Source organism: Ahaetulla prasina, chromosome 1 (genome assembly GCF_028640845.1).
Source record: "Ahaetulla prasina isolate Xishuangbanna chromosome 1, ASM2864084v1, whole genome shotgun sequence".
In the NCBI taxonomy this organism is placed as follows: domain Eukaryota; kingdom Metazoa; phylum Chordata; class Lepidosauria; order Squamata; family Colubridae; genus Ahaetulla; species Ahaetulla prasina.
This window is the reverse complement of record NC_080539.1, coordinates 2,524,932-2,541,726: the sequence shown is the minus strand read 5'-3', so window position 1 is coordinate 2,541,726 and position 16,795 is coordinate 2,524,932. Positions and strand designations below refer to the sequence as shown.

Below are 16,795 nucleotides of genomic sequence, written 5' to 3'. Positions count from 1 at the left end.
GAAGGAAAGGGGAGGGAGGAAGGAAGGAAGGAAGAAAAAAGGAAGGAAGGGCAATAGGTCAGAGGGAGAAGGAAGGAAGGAAGGAAGGAAGGAAGGAAGGAAGGAAGGAAGGAAGGAAGGAAGGAAGGAAGGAAGGAAGGAAGGGCAATGGATAGAAGGAGATCTGAGGGAGTTCCAACCTGGAAATAAGGAAGAATTTCCTGACCCATGGAAACAATTAATCCATGGAATAGCTTGCTTCCCGAAGTTGTGGTGCTCCATCACTGGAGGTTTTCTGCCTCTGGCAGGGGGTTGGACTAGATGACCTCCAAGGTCTCTTCCACCCATCTGAAAGCCTGCTGGCTGGGGAACGCTGGGAGTTTTAAGTCAGAGGGGAGATCCAACCTTGGAACGAAGGAATTTCCTGGCGGTGCCTCCCAGAGTTGAGGTCCTCCAACTCTGGTGGTCTTCAAGAAAAGGTTGGAGAACCATTTGTCTGGGAATGTTATCAGGTCTCCTGCCTTGGAGAGCGGGTTGGACTAGAAGACCTCGAAGGTCCCTTCCCGCCCTCGGATTCTGTCATTCTGCCCCAGAACAAATGATCATTTCATCTTTTCTTTTCTTAAGAACCGCTAGCGTCGGAGCACCCACAACTTCTGGAGTTAAGCTGTTCCATCGATTAAAATTGTTCTCATGGCCAGGAAATTCCTGACCTTCATTCCAGGTTGGATCTCCCTCTGACCAGCTCCCTCCTCTTTGTCCTGGAGAGGAGGGGATGGAAGAGATAGGGGGGTCTCTCTCCTCCAAAGAGAAATGATTCCGGGGCTCGGGGGGATGAGCCCTAGAACAGTGTTGCCAAAAAAGCCAATGCAATCCTAAATTGCATCAACAAAGGGATGGAATCAAGATCACGTCAAGTGTTAATATCACTTTATAAGGCCTTGGTAAGGCCACACTTGAAATAATGGATCCAGTTTTGGTCGCCACGATGTAAAAAAGATGCTGAGACTCTAGAAAGAGTGCAGAGAAGAGCGACGAAGATGATGAGGGGACTGGAGGCTAAAACATATGAAGAACGGTTGCAGGAACTGGGTATGTCTAGTTTAACAAAAAGAAGGACTGGGGGAGACATGATAGCTGTGTTCCAATATCTCAGGGGTTGCCACAAAGAAGATTTGGGGGTCAAGCTATTCTCCAAAGCACCTGAGGGTAGAATAAGAAGCAATGGGTGGAAACTAATCAAGGAGAGAAGCAACTTAGAACTAAGGAGAAATTTCCTGACAGTTAGAACAATTAACCAGTGGAACAGCTTGCCTCCTGAAGTTGTGAATGCTCCAACACTGGAGGTTTTTAAGAAGAGGTTTATTGAAGTGGTGTAGGGTTCCCTGCCTAAGCAGGGGGTTGGACTAGAAGACCTCCAAGGTCCCTTCCAACTCTGTTATTCTTTATAGGACTCCTAGCAGACAATCACTTGGAGGTGAGCCAGTAGTGTGCAGTTCCAGCCAAAAAAGCCAACACAATCCTAGGCTGCGTTAACAGAGGGATAGAATCAAGATTACACGAAGTGTTAATACCACTTTATAACGCCTTGATTTATTTATTTATTTTATTTATATTTATTTTATTTGCATTTATATCCCGCCCTTCTCCGAAGACTCAGGGCGGCTTACATTGTGTAAGGCAATAGTCTTCATCCTATTTGTATATTTATATACAAAGTCAACTTATTGCCCCCCCCCAACAATCTGGGTCCTCATTTTACCTACCTTATAAAGGATGGAAGGCTGAGTCAACCTTGGGCCTGGTGGGACTCGAGCGTGCAGTAATTGCAGGCAGTTGTGTTTAATAACAGGCTATCTTACAGCCTGAGCCACACTTGGTGTGGCCCTTGATAAGGCCACACTTAGAATTTTGCATTCAGTTTTGATCGCCATACAAAAAAAGATGCTGAGACTCTGGAAAGTGTGCAGAGAAGAGCAACAAAGATAATTACGGGACTGGAGGATGAAACATATGAAGAACGGCTGCAGGAACTGTGTAGGTCTACTCTGATGAAAAGAAGGACTAGGGGAGACATGATAGCAGTGTTCCAATATCTCAGGGGTTGCCCCAAAGAGGAGGGAGTCAAGCTATTTTCCAAAGCAGGACAAGAAGCAACGGGTGGAAACTAATCGAGGAGAGAAGCAACCTGAAATTAAGGAGGAATTTCCTAACAGTGAGAACAATTAACCAGTGGAACAGCTGGCCACCAGAGATTGTGGGTGCTAAGATTTTAAGAAAAGATTGGACAACCCTTGGTCTAAAATGGTATAGAGTTTCCTGCCTGAGAAAGGGGGTTGGGGGTTGGACTGGAAGACCTCTAAGGTTCCTTCCAACCCTGCTATTCTGTATTCTGACCGGGTTGGACTAGAAGACCTCGAAGGACCCTTCCGACGCTGTCATTCTGTTCTATTCGACGCCGTGGCAGGGCTTTGCGGTCAGACAGGAAAGCTTTGGGCAATTTCTCCCACGCCTAATCCCACATTATCTCCCCAGATTAGGGTTTAACCACGAAACGCTTTTAAATTCTTTAGGCAGCGCTTTAAAGAGGACGAAGATAATTTTGCTCGCTTGGGTTTAAGACTTTCAGGAGAAAAATCTTCAAAGCGGCAGGAGCTTGTCTGAGCCGGCTGCTTTCGTTCCCAGTCGGCTGCCTTTGAAGTGTGCTGTCTGGGGATGATGGGCCCTGCAACCGCGGCTGACTGTTGGGGGCGAATCATTGGCCCCAATGGAGAGGGTGCGCAATTTGGGGGTTCTCCTGGATGGACGGTTGTCTTTTGAAGATCACTTGGCGACCGTCTCCAGGAGGGCTTTTTACCAGGTTCGCCTGGTCCGCCAGTTGCGCCCCTTTCTAGACCGGGATGCCTTATGCACGGTCACTCACGCCCTCGTCACTTCTCGCCTGGACTACTGTAACGCTCTCTACATGGGGCTCCCCTTGAGGTGCACCCGGAGACTTCAGTTAGTTCAGAATGCAGCCGCGCGGGTGATAGAGAGAGCCACTCGTGGCTCCCATATAACACCGATCCTGCGCAGGCTGCACTGGCTACCTGTGGTTTTCCGAGTGCACTTCAAGGTGTTGGTTACCACCTTTAAAGCGCTCCATGGCATAGGACCGGGATATCTTCGGGACCGCCTTCTGTTACCACATGCCTCCCACTGACCGGTACGCTCCCATAGAGAGGGTCTCCTCAGGGTGCCGTCAGCCAGACAATGCAGGCTGGCGACCCCCAGGGGGAGAGCCTTCTCGGTGGGGGCACCTACCCTCTGGAATGAGCTTCCCCCAGGACTTCGACAACTTCCAGACCTCCGGACCTTTCGCCGTGAGCTTAAAACATATCTATTCTTTCGAGCAGGACTGGCTTAATAGGGTTTTTTAAATATGGATTTTATTGGGGTTTATTTTATATTTTGTATTGTATTTTAAATTTAAGCTATTGGAATAAGTTTTTTAAATATTGTTTTTATTGAAATGTATCGTTTTTATTTTATCTGCCTGTTCACCGCCCTGAGTCCTTCGGGAGAAGGGCGGTATACAAATTAAATTATTATTATTATTATTATTATTAATTCAGCCTCCGGAGTTGAGGAAGTTGTCACCTAACAATTAATCAGTGGAACGACTTGCCACAAGACATTTTGGGTGCACCAACGCTGGTGGGTTTTAAGAAGCGATTGGACAACCCTGTCTCTGAAATGATAGAGGCTTTCCTGTTTGAGCAGGGGGTTGGACTGGAAGACCTCTAAGGGCCCCTTCCGTTATTCTGTTAACAAAGAATAGAACAGTTCATTTAGTGGCCGTTCAAAGTTACAGGGGCGCCGGAAAAAAAGTGACCTATGAATGTTTTCCACACTTACGAGCATTGCAGCATCTCAACCAGTGGTCACAAGATCAGAATGTAGACATTTGGCAACCGGTTCACATTTTATGACGGTCGCAGTGTCCCTTTAGTGACCTTCTTCTGACCAGCAAAGTCGATGAGGCAGCCGGATTCACTTAACAACCGTTGTCACTAACTGTAACAACGGCAGTTTTTCACTTCACTGTGTTTCACAGCTGTGGCGTGAAAGGTCGCAAAATGGGATAAAACTCTCTTGACACATGTCTTGCTTAGCAACAGAAATTTGGGGCTCAATTGTGGTCGTAAGTCGAGGACCACCTGTAGATTTCTAAACGGGACAGGCCATCCTGGGCAAAGTCTTATCTTTGACTCCGACACACCTGTAGCTCTTGAGACGGGCCGGCCCTTTTCTGGAAGCAAATCAAAACTGAAACGGCAGCATACCGGATCTCAAGGAGGCATGCCTTTCGGAACCCATCCCTGGACACCTTCTCTTAGGGCAGGGGGCATGTAGAAACAGACCCTCCTCCTCTGCATTAAGAGGGGAGGGATTAAATGGGACCCTCAGCCGGCTTTTCACCTAAGCAGGAGGTTGGATTAGCACCGCCCTGAGTCCTTCGGGAGAAGGGCGGTATACAAATTAAATTATTATTATTATTATTATTATTAATTCAGCCTCCGGAGTTGAGGAAGTTGTCACCTAACAATTAATCAGTGGAACGACTTGCCACAAGACATTTTGGGTGCACCAACGCTGGTGGGTTTTAAGAAGCGATTGGACAACCCTGTCTCTGAAATGATAGAGGCTTTCCTGTTTGAGCAGGGGGTTGGACTGGAAGACCTCTAAGGGCCCCTTCCGTTATTCTGTTAACAAAGAATAGAACAGTTCATTTAGTGGCCGTTCAAAGTTACAGGGGCGCCGGAAAAAAAGTGACCTATGAATGTTTTCCACACTTACGAGCATTGCAGCATCTCAACCAGTGGTCACAAGATCAGAATGTAGACATTTGGCAACCGGTTCACATTTTATGACGGTCGCAGTGTCCCTTTAGTGACCTTCTTCTGACCAGCAAAGTCGATGAGGCAGCCGGATTCACTTAACAACCGTTGTCACTAACTGTAACAACGGCAGTTTTTCACTTCACTGTGTTTCACAGCTGTGGCGTGAAAGGTCGCAAAATGGGATAAAACTCTCTTGACACATGTCTTGCTTAGCAACAGAAATTTGGGGCTCAATTGTGGTCGTAAGTCGAGGACCACCTGTAGATTTCTAAACGGGACAGGCCATCCTGGGCAAAGTCTTATCTTTGACTCCGACACACCTGTAGCTCTTGAGACGGGCCGGCCCTTTTCTGGAAGCAAATCAAAACTGAAACGGCAGCATACCGGATCTCAAGGAGGCATGCCTTTCGGAACCCATCCCTGGACACCTTCTCTTAGGGCAGGGGGCATGTAGAAACAGACCCTCCTCCTCTGCATTAAGAGGGGAGGGATTAAATGGGACCCTCAGCCGGCTTTTCACCTAAGCAGGAGGTTGGATTAGCACCGCCCTGAGTCCTTCGGGAGAAGGGCGGTATAAAAATCAAATCAAATCAAATAAATAAATAAAATAAATTGGTGGTCCGTGAGAAAATTGTGGTGGTCCGCAGAAAAATTATCTGCATTTTTTTTTATATTGCACTAAATCAGGGGTCCTCAAACTACGGCCCCTGGATCGGATACGTGCAATGAAGGTTTGTGTTGCTGCAGAGAGTCTCCCCCTTCGGGGTCTCTTTGTGTGGGTCGGAGGGGGGGGTAAAAATTCTGACTCGGGGTCTGCTTCAGCCTCCTGGTGTGGGGCTCTGGACGAAGGCTGGAGGGCCTCGTTCCAGTGGGACTGCATCATGGCCTGGAACTGGCTGACCATCTCAGCCCGCTGAGCCTCCAGGCGCCGGTAATAATAATAATAATAATAATAATAATAATAATAATAATAATAATAATAATAATAATAATAATAATAATAATATTTTAATTTTTATACCGCCCTTCTCCCGAAGGACTCAGGGCGGTGCACAGCCAGATAAAATCAACAATCAATAGATACAATATAAATAAAAACAGTACTAAAAAAACTTATTAAATTTGGCCCCTGAATTAAAATACATAAACCATAAAACCCATTTAAAATTACAAATATTAAAACTAATTCTATGCCAATCCTGTGCAGAAGAATAAATACGTCTTCAGCTCGCGGCGGAAGGTCCGGAGATCAGGAAGTTGACGAAGTCCTGGGGGAAGTACCTGGCCTTGCACTCCCGCAGGCCTTCCCTCTGCTTGGAAAGCCTATGCTCCTAGTCCTCAGTGAGGTGCTTCTGCTGAGCCTCCTTCTCGGTCAGATCCAATCTGAACTGAGCTGTTTTGCCAACTCTTTCTCGTGGTGGCTTCTTAGCTCCAAGAACTGCTTCCTTTTGGGGCTCTAAAGAGCCCAGGTGGGGGGGCGAGGAGGGGCTGGGAGGGGAGGGGCGAGAAGAGGCTGGCAAGGCAGCCCTCCACACGAGTGACATTGAGTTGGCCACACCCACCCAGTCACATGACCACCTAGCCATACCCACCCAGCAGATCATATTAGTCATTATGAATTTAGTGGTCCCTGAGGACCAAAGGTTGGGGATCCCTGGACTAGAAGACCTCCAGGGCCCTTCCAACTCTGTTATTATTATTATTTTTATTTGCATTTATATCCGCCCTTCTCCCGAAGGACTCAGGGCGGTGCACAGCCAGATAAAATCAACAATCAATAGATACAATATAAATAAAAACAGTACTAAAAAAACTTATTAAATTTGGCCCCTGAATTAAAATACATAAACCATAAAACCCATTTAAAATTACAAATATTAAAACTAATTCTATGCCAATCCTGTGCAGAAGAATAAATACGTCTTCAGCTCGCGGCGGAAGGTCCGGAGATCAGGAAGTTGACGAAGTCCTGGGGGAAGTACCTGGCCTTGCACTCCCGCAGGCCTTCCCTCTGCTTGGAAAGCCTATGCTCCTAGTCCTCAGTGAGGTGCTTCTGCTGAGCCTCCTTCTCGGTCAGATCCAATCTGAACTGAGCTGTTTTGCCAACTCTTTCTCGTGGTGGCTTCTTAGCTCCAAGAACTGCTTCCTTTTGGGGCTCTAAAGAGCCCAGGTGGGGGGGCGAGGAGGGGCTGGGAGGGGAGGGGCGAGAAGAGGCTGGCAAGGCAGCCCTCCACACGAGTGACATTGAGTTGGCCACACCCACCCAGTCACATGACCACCTAGCCATACCCACCCAGCAGATCATATTAGTCGTCCGTGGGATTTAAAATTATGAATTTAGTGGTCCCTGAGGACCAAAAGGTTGGGGATCCCTGGACTAGAAGACCTCCAGGGGCCCTTCCAACTCTGTTATTATTATTATTTTTTATTTGCATTTATATCCCGCCCTTCTCCGAAGACTCAGGGCGGCTTACACTATGTCAAGCAATAGCCTTCATCCATTTGTATATTTATATACAAAGTCTACTTATTGCCCCCAACAATCTGGGTCCTCATTTTACCTACCTTATAAAGGATGGAAGGCTGAGTCAACCTTGGGCTTGGTGGGACTTGAACCTGCAGTAATTGCAAGCAGCTGTGTTAATAACAGACAGACTTAGTCTGCTGAGCCACCAGAGGCCCTATTATTCCTTCCTTCCTTCCTTCCTCTTTCTCTCCTTCCCTCCCTCCCTCCCTCTCCTTTCCTTCCTTCCTTCCTTCCTTCCTTCCTTCCTTCCTTCCTTCCTTCCTTCCTTCCTTCCTTCCTTTTTTTTTCTTGTATCCCTGCTTCCTTATTTTTAAAAATCAAGGTGGTGAACATACGAGGTAGTCCTCGACTTACGGCAGTCCATTTAGTGACCGTTCCAAGTTAAAACGGAGCCTAACAAATTCCAATTGAAGCCCACCTGGAATGGAAGCAGTATAGACCAGGGGTCTCCAACCTTGGCAACTTTAAGCCTGGCGGACTTCAACTCCCAGAATGCCCCAGCCAGCTTTGCTGGCTGGGGGATTCTGGGAGTTGAAGTCCGCCAGGCTTAAAGTTGCCAAGATTGGAGACCCCTGGACTAGATGATGCCAGCTTCAAACCAAGTCAAAGATGTTTTGCAGGTAGTCCTCGACTTACAACCGTTCGTTTAGTGACCGTTCAAAGTTACAACGCCACCGAAAAAAGGGACGACTGGGTTTCACACTTACGGCCGTGGCAGTGTCCCCCTGTGGTCATGTGATCAAAATGAAGACGCTTGGCAACGGACTCGTATTTATGACAGGGTCACATGATCCCCTCTTCTAACCTTCCAACAAGCAAAGTCAATGGGGAAGACAGATTCACTTAACGGCCATGTGGTTCACTTAATGACTGGGGTGAGTCAGTTAACGACGGCGGCAAGGAAGGCCGTAACATGGGGCAAATCTCACTTAACAGCTGCCACGCTGAGCAATGGAAATGCTGGGCTGTAATCCTAAGTCAAGGACTACCTGGTGTTTTTAATGTTAGCGTTTTAATGTTAATTTGATTATTTGAAGATTTTAACTTTGTTTTTACTTGGTTGTAAGCTGCCCAGAGGCGTCTCTTGGCGAGGGATGGGTTAGGGTGGGGTGGGCATAGAAAATTTAATAAATAAATGAATGCCAGGTAAGAACCTCCGACGAAAAGATAATAAATATTGATGCCAGAATTGGCTTAAAAATTAACCAAGACAGCCAGGAAAAAAACAAGAAGCAGACAGGTAGGGGTGTGTGTGTGTGTGTCTTATCTCAGTCTCTCAATTACTTCCAGAGTGACACCCCCACACACCCACACAAAATGGTCCTGGGCCAGTTAGTTGGCAGTGTTAGCTTTTCAAGGCCAAAAACGGTGGATGTGCAAAATCTCACCTTTGATCATTGAAGGTTCCCCCAAATTTGGTGCCTTCCAAACTCATTCGTATCCAAGTCCCGTTGAATCTGGAGCGAATTAAACTGGCCATTCTGGGAGTTGAAGTCCTCCAGGCTTAAAGTTGCCAAGGTTGGAGATCCCTGGGTATAGACAGTCCTCCACTTACGGCCATCCTTGGGACCAAGATTCTCATTGCTAAAGCAAGGCAGTTAAGGGAATGGTGCCCCCCCGCCCCGTTTTATAACCTTTTTTTTTTTTTCCCACGGCTGTTCAGCGAATCGTTGTTAAGTGAATCACCCGGTCATTGAGTGGATCTGGCTCCCTTCCATTGACTTTGCTCGTCGGAAAACCGGCTGGGAAGGTTACGAACGGTGATCACGTCACAAACACACACACAGACAAAACGGGCAGTGCATCCGTCGTAAATGCACGCCAGCTGCCAAGTGGGGATGTGGCAACAGTCATAAATAGGAGGACCAGTTGCAAGTCATCTTTTCCCAATCCTGGTGTAACTTTGAACCAATGGTGGTAAGTCAAGGACCTCTGGTGGCTCAGACTGCTAAGACAGTCTGTTATTAACAGCAGCTGCCTGCAATTACTGCAGGTTCTAGTCCCACCAGGCCCAAGGTTGACTCAGCCTTCCGTCCTTTATAAGGTAGGTAAAATGAGGACCCAGATTGTTGGGGACAATAAAAGTTGACTTTATATATAATGTACAAATGGATGAAGACTATTGCTTAACACAGTGTAAGCCGCTCCGTCTTCGGAGAAGGGCGGGATTTAAATTCAAATTTAAAAAAAAAAAAAAGGGCTACCTCTAGTAGCCAGAGCCAGGGGTGGGAGGGTTTGTTCCTGAAGCCCCCTCCCCTCCCTCACGCAGCCCCCATGGGATCAAGCTGCCAGGCACAACCGGGGCCTGGCCAAAGATCCAGAGGTGGGTTTCAATTTTTTTTACTACCAGTTCTGTGGGCGTGGCTTGGTGGGCGTGGCATGGACTGGTAGGTGTGGCAGGGGAAGGATATTGCAAAATCCCCATTTCCTCCCCATCAGCTGGGACTCGGCAGGCAGAGAATAGATAGAGCCAGTCAGAATTTTTACTACCGGTTCTCCGAACGACTCAAAATTTCCGCAGCGGGTTCGTCAGAACCGGTCAGAACCTGCTGAAACCCACCTCTGCAAAGGTCCCCTCGGAAGGGCTCTTCTGCCTGAGCTGCTAATTGGCTAATCCCATTAAGGGATGGCCGCTAATTGGGCTTTGCAACCGGCCCCTGCTGAGCCTGTGGCTGCAGCTCAGCCCCGGGGCTGGGAGGGAAGCATGGGTGGAGGACAGGCAGCCGTGGCTCTTTGGCTCAGAGGGCGGCTGGCCCAGCAGAGCCTCTTTTTCCTCCTCCTCCTCCTCTCCCACTTCCTTCCTCCGTCCCTGCCTGCCTGGCTGCCTGCCTTCCTCCCTCCCTCCCACCCTCCTAGCACTGATGATGTTACCTACTTGGGTAATGAAATGTCTGCAAGAAAACCACCTGTTGTGGCTCCAGCCCCCGCCCCGGGCCTGGCCCCCTGCCAGAAAGTGACTCAGAGAGTGAGGGGGAAGGGCCGTCAGGGCTCCCCTCTGCAGGGCCGGCCTCTCTGGCTCAGCTCCAGGAGCCAGAGGCAGGCCAGGTGGAGGAGGTGACGAGGCCTCTGTCTCCTGTATCTCCCCCCGCCCAGGCAACGCTTCCAGACCCAGCTGTGGACAATCAGTCCTGGTTAGATCCCAGGTTTCGTAGACAAGAGAGGCAGGAAGAACAGAAGAAGGGGTGGGGCAGGCCTAGAGAGTGCTGAGTCACGGAGCCACAACCCACAGGGTATAAAAGCAGGAGGGGCTGCTCTACTACTTCGTGACGGACAAAACAAACTGACTGGAGAACACTTGAGCTGAACTATTTGACTGAGCATTTGGCCTGGATTGCTGTTTGTTCCTGACTTCCTGGTTGCTCCGGTAACGAACTTCTGTGACGCCGGCATCAGGGAAGATAAAGGAAACCTTGGCAGACGATCGCTGGTTTGCTGCCAGAGCTGATAGCTGCCGTGGACTAAATTGCCGGCTAATTGAGTCAGTTCACGTGTCTCCCGGACTGAGGTGGGGGGACAGAACACCACCCAGCTCAGAGAGCACCAAGGACCCCAAAGTCGTCTTCCTCCTCCTCCTCCTCCTCCTCCTCCTCCTCCTCCTCTCCACATACCTCACTCCCTTCTAGCACTGATGATGATACCTAGGTGGGTCATGAAACGTCTGCAAGAAATCAACCAAACTGAGAGCGCACCGAGGACCTCACAGTCCTCCCTCCTCCTCCTTTCCTTCCTCTTCCTTCTGTTTTCCTCTTCCTCTCCACACACTCCCCTCCCTTGCAACACTGGTGATGTTCCCTAGTTCCGGTCCTGAAACGTCCTGCAAGAAAACCCCCAAGGACCCCTCATTTCAACCATCTAGCTAAACTATTCTCCTTTATCGGTCTTCTCAATTTGCCCACCCTTTCCGGAAAGCCCCCCCCTCCCCCCACCCGGTGCTTCCAGTCCCATTGAAAGCCAAACCTTCCAGGCAGCCCCCCTAGGAGACCCGGAGCCTTCCTGGCCTGGCAGGGTGACGGCTGGCTAAACCTCTTTTTCCAGACTCCTCAAAGCCTCTGGCGTCCAGCCTTTCCCGTCGGGTCAGTTTTGAGTCGACAGGTGTTTGCGACCGAATCCTCTCCCGGTTTCTATAGAACTCACGCACTGGGGACCAGGTGCAAGAATTGTAAGTGTGTCACTCGCACACATGCAACTCCCAGGTTTAAAACGTTGCTCGAGGTGCCTTCAAGCTGCTAAGCAACTTGGGCTGAGCTCCAGGAGCTCAGTTGCCAGTGGAAGGGAAACCACCAGGAGATCCCAGGGCTGTACAATTCCATTGTGACTTGTGACCACGATGGAACCCGAAAATGTATTTGTTCCTAAGTGAGTCCCCCCCCCCCGGTTTTTTTTATTTATTTGCACTTATATCCCGCCCTTCTCTGAAGACTCAGGGCGGCTTACACTGTGTTAAGCAATAGTCTTCATCCATTTGTATATTTTTACAAAGTCAACTTATTGCCCCCCCAACAATCTGGGTCCTCATTTTACCTACCTTATAAAGGATGGAAGGCTGAGTCAACCTTGGGCCTGGTGGGACTAGAACCTGCAGTAATTGCAGGCAGCTGCTCTTAATAACAGACTGCATTAGTCTGTTGAGCCACCAGAGGCCCTTCTTTCCTCCCTCCTTTCTTCTTCCTTCCTTCCTTCCCTCCTTCCTTCCTTCCCTCCCTCCCTCCTTCTTTCCTCCCTCCTCTTTCTTCTTCCTTCCTTCCTCCCTCCTCTCTGTCTCCTTCCTTTCCTCCTTCCTTCTTTCCCTCCCTCCTTCCTCCCTCCTCTTTCTTCTTCCTTCCTTCTTTCCCTCCCTCCCTCCTTCCTTCCCTCCCTCCCTCCCTCCCTCCTTCCTTCTTCTTTTTTATTTATTTGAATTTATATCCCGCCCTTCTCCGAAGACTCAGGGTGGCTTACACTATGTCAAGCAATAGTCTTCATCCATTTGTATATTATATACAAAGTCAGCTTTTATTGCCCCCAACAATCTGGGTCCTCATTTTACCTACCTTATAAAGGATGGAAGGCTGAGTCGACCTTGGGCCTGGTGGGACTAGAACCTGCAGTAATTGCAGGCAGCTGCTCTTAATAACAGACTGCATTAGTCTGTTGAGCCACCAGAGGCCCTTCTTTCCTCCCTCCTTTCTTCTTCCTTCCTTCCTTCCCTCCTTCCTTCCTTCCCTCCCTCCCTCCTTCTTTCCTCCCTCCTCTTTCTTCTTCCTTCCTTCCTCCCTCCTCTCTGTCTCCTTCCTTTCCTCCTTCCTTCTTTCCCTCCCTCCTTCCTCCCTCCTCTTTCTTCTTCCTTCCTTCTTTCCCTCCCTCCCTCCTTCCTTCCCTCCCTCCCTCCCTCCTTCCTTCTTCTTTTTTATTTATTTGAATTTATATCCCGCCCTTCTCCGAAGACTCAGGGTGGCTTACAGTGTGTCAAGCAATAGTCTTCATCCATTTGTATATTATATACAGTCAACTTATTGCCCCCCCAACAATCTGGGTCCTCATTTTACCTACCTTATAAAGGATGGAAGGCTGAGTCAACCTTTATTTATTTATTTATTTATTTATTTATTAGATTTCTAGACCGCCCTTCTCCCGAAGGACTCAGGGCGGTGTACAGCCTTATTAAAACACATAGGTACACAATAAATTTAAAATACATTTAAAATGAAATATTTAACGACCAATTTAAAACTAAAAGCGGTCAGACGACCGATATAAAACCCTAAACTATAAAATCACCATTAAAACCCATAACTTAAAAACTAACCCAGTCCAGCGCAGATAAATAAGTCGTTTGAGCTCGCGGCGAAAGGTTGGAGGTCCGGAAGTTGGCGAAGTCCTGGGGAGCTCGTTCCAGAGGGGAGCCCCCACAGAAAGGCCCTTCCCTGGGTGTCGCCAGATGACACTGTCGGCGGCACCCTGAGAGTCCCTCTCTGTGAGGCGCCTGGTCGGTGAGAGGTATTCGGTAGCAGCAGGCGGTCCCGTAAGTACCTTGGGTCACCACCAGCACCACAAGTAACCTTGGGCCTGGTGGGACTAGAACCTGCAGTAATTGCAGGCAGCTGCTCTTAATAACAGACTGCATTAGTCTGTTGAGCCACCAGAGGCCCTTCTTTCCTCCCTCCTTTCTTCTTCCTTCCTTCCTTCCCTCCTTCCTTCCTCCTCCTTCTTTCCTCCCTCCTCTTTCTTCTTCCTTCCTTCCTCCCTCCTCTGTCTCCTTCCTTCCTCCTTCCTTCTTTCCTCCCTCCTTCCTCCTCCTCTTTCTTCTTCCTTCCTTCTTTCCTCCTCCTCCTTCCTTCCTCCTCCTCCTCCTTCCTTCTTCTTTTTTATTTATTTGAATTTATATCCCGCCCTTCTCCGAAGACTCAGGGTGGCTTACACTATGTCAAGCAATAGTCTTCATCCATTTGTATATTATATACAAAGTCAATTTTTACTGCCCCCAACAATCTGGGTCCTCATTTTACCTACCTTATAAAGGATGGAAGGCTGAGTCGACCTTGGGCCTGGTGGGACTTGAACCTGCAGTAATTGCAATCAGCTGCTGTTAATAACAGACTGTCTTAGTCCGTTGAGCCACCAGAGGCCCTTCTTTTCTCCCTCCTTTCTTCTTCCTTCGTTCCCTCCTTCCTTCCTTCCTCCTCCCTCCTCCTTCTTTCCTCCCTCCTTTCTTCTTCCTTCCTTCCTTCCTCCTCCTTCCTCCTCCTTTCTTCTTCCTTCCTTCTTTCCTCCTTCCTTCCTTCCTCCTCCTCCTCCTTCTTTTTATTTATTTGCATTTATATCCGCCTTCTCCGAAGGACTCAGGCGGTGTACAGCCTATTAAAACACATAGGTACACAATAAATTTAAAATACATTTAAAATGAAATATTTAACGACCAATTTAAAACTAAAAGCCGGTCAGACGACCGATATAAAACCCTAAACTATAAAATCACCATTAAAAACCCATAACTTAAAAAACTAACCCAGTCCAGCGCAGATAAATAAGTACGTTTTGAGCTCGCGGCGAAAGGTTCGGAGGTCCGGAAGTTGACGAAGTCCTGGGGGGAGCTCGTTCCAGAGGGCGGGAGCCCCCACAGAGAAGGCCCTTCCCCTGGGTGTCGCCAGATGACACTGTCGCGCCGACGGCACCCTGAGGAGTCCCTCTCTGTGAGAGCGCACGGGTCGGTGAGAGGTATTCGGTAGCAGCAGGCGGTCCCGTAAGTACCTTGGGTCACCACCAGCACCACAAGTAACCTTGGGCCTGGTGGGACTAGAACCTGCAGTAATTGCAGGCAGCTGCTCTTAATAACAGACTGCATTAGTCTGTTGAGCCACCAGAGGCCCTTCTTTCCTCCCTCCTTTCTTCTTCCTTCCTTCCTTCCCTCCTTCCTTCCTTCCCTCCCTCCCTCCTTCTTTCCTCCCTCCTCTTTCTTCTTCCTTCCTTCCTCCCTCCTCTCTGTCTCCTTCCTTTCCTCCTTCCTTCTTTCCCTCCCTCCTTCCTCCCTCCTCTTTCTTCTTCCTTCCTTCTTTCCCTCCCTCCCTCCTTCCTTCCCTCCCTCCCTCCCTCCTTCCTTCTTCTTTTTTATTTATTTGAATTTATATCCCGCCCTTCTCCGAAGACTCAGGGTGGCTTACACTATGTCAAGCAATAGTCTTCATCCATTTGTATATTATATACAAAGTCAATTTTTACTGCCCCCAACAATCTGGGTCCTCATTTTACCTACCTTATAAAGGATGGAAGGCTGAGTCGACCTTGGGCCTGGTGGGACTTGAACCTGCAGTAATTGCAATCAGCTGCTGTTAATAACAGACTGTCTTAGTCCGTTGAGCCACCAGAGGCCCTTCTTTTCTCCCTCCTTTCTTCTTCCTTCGTTCCCTCCTTCCTTCCTTCCCTCCCTCCCTCCCTCCTTCTTTCCTCCCTCCTCTTTCTTCTTCCTTCCTTCCCTCCCTCCTTCTTCCCTCCTTTCTTCTTCCTTCCTTCTTTCCCTCCTTCCTTCCTTCCCTCCCTCCCTCCTCCTTCTTTTTTATTTATTTGCATTTATATCCCGCCCTTCTCCGAAGACTCAGGGCGACTTACACTGTGTTAAGCAATAGTCTTCATCTATTTGTATATTATATACAAAGTCAACTTATTGCCCCCAACAATCTGGGTCCTCATTTTATCTACCTTATAAAGGATGGAAGGCTGAGTCAACCTTGGGCCTGGTGGGACTTGAACCTGCAGTAATTGCAGGCAGCTGCTGTTAATAACAGACTGTCTTAACAGTCTGAGCCACCAGAGGCCCATGACAACCTTCCCCTGCCACGGTCGTTAAGTGACTCTGCTGCGGTTGCGAAGTCAGTCACGTGGTCGTTAAATGAATCTGGTGTCCACACTGACTTTGCTTGTCAGAAGGTCGCCAAAGGGGATTGCGTGACCCCGGGACCCTGCGACCGTCATAAATATGAATCGGTTGTCAACCGTCTGAATTTCGATCATGTGACCACAGGGATGCTACGACGGTCGCAAGTGTGAAAAACGGTCATGAGTGACTTTTGTCAGTGCCGTCGTAACTTCGAACGGTCACTAAATGAACTGTTGTAAGTCGAGGACGACCTGCAATGCAGAAGGGAGAGGTGAAAGAGCGTTCTAGAAGGCCGGAAAAAAATTCAATATTGTTACTAAGAAAGCAGCATGGATGGACTGTACAGGTCGTCCTCGACATACGACCGCAACTGAGCCAAGAATTTATGTTGCTAAGTGAGAAATCAGTTAAGCGAGTTTTGCCCTGTTTTACGACCTTTCTTGCCCCCCGTTGTTAAGGGAATCCCTGCAAGTTGTTAAATTAGTCCAACGGTTGTTAAGTGAATCCGGCTTCCCCATTGACCGTTGACCTTCCGGCAAGCCAAGTCAATGGGCGAAGCCGGATTCCCTTAACAACCGTGTTACTTTTAATAGGTGCAGGGATTCCCTTAACAACGGTGGCAAGAAAGGTCGTAAAATGGGACAAAACGATGGCTCCAGCCACAGAAATGTTGAGCTAAGTAAGGAGTCTGCAAATTTGGCTCTTTTAAGATTTTAAGACTTTTAAAACTGCATCCAGTTTTGGCTGCCACGATGTAAAAAAGATGTTGAGACTCTAGAAAGAGTGCAGAGAAGAGCAATAAAGATGATTAGGGGACTGGAGGCTAAAACATATGAAGAACGGTTGCAGGAACTCGGTACGTCTAGTTTGATGAAAAGAAGGACTAGGGGAGACATGATAGCTGTGTTCCAATATTTGAGGGGCTGCCACAAAGAAGATTTGGGGGTCAAGCTATTCTCCAAAGCACCAGAAGGCAGGAGAAGAAGCAATGGGTGGAAACTAATCAAGGAGAGAAGCCATTGAATACCATTTTATATGGCCCTGGTAAGGCCACAC

General features: G+C 48.5%; 1 protein-coding gene across 1 annotated transcript in view; it reads left to right on the top strand.

Annotated features, from left to right (window-relative positions):
- SSH2 (slingshot protein phosphatase 2) overlaps positions 1-16,795 on the top strand; it is a 182,665-nt gene that overhangs the window by 23,903 nt on the left and 141,967 nt on the right. The window lies entirely within an intron of this gene.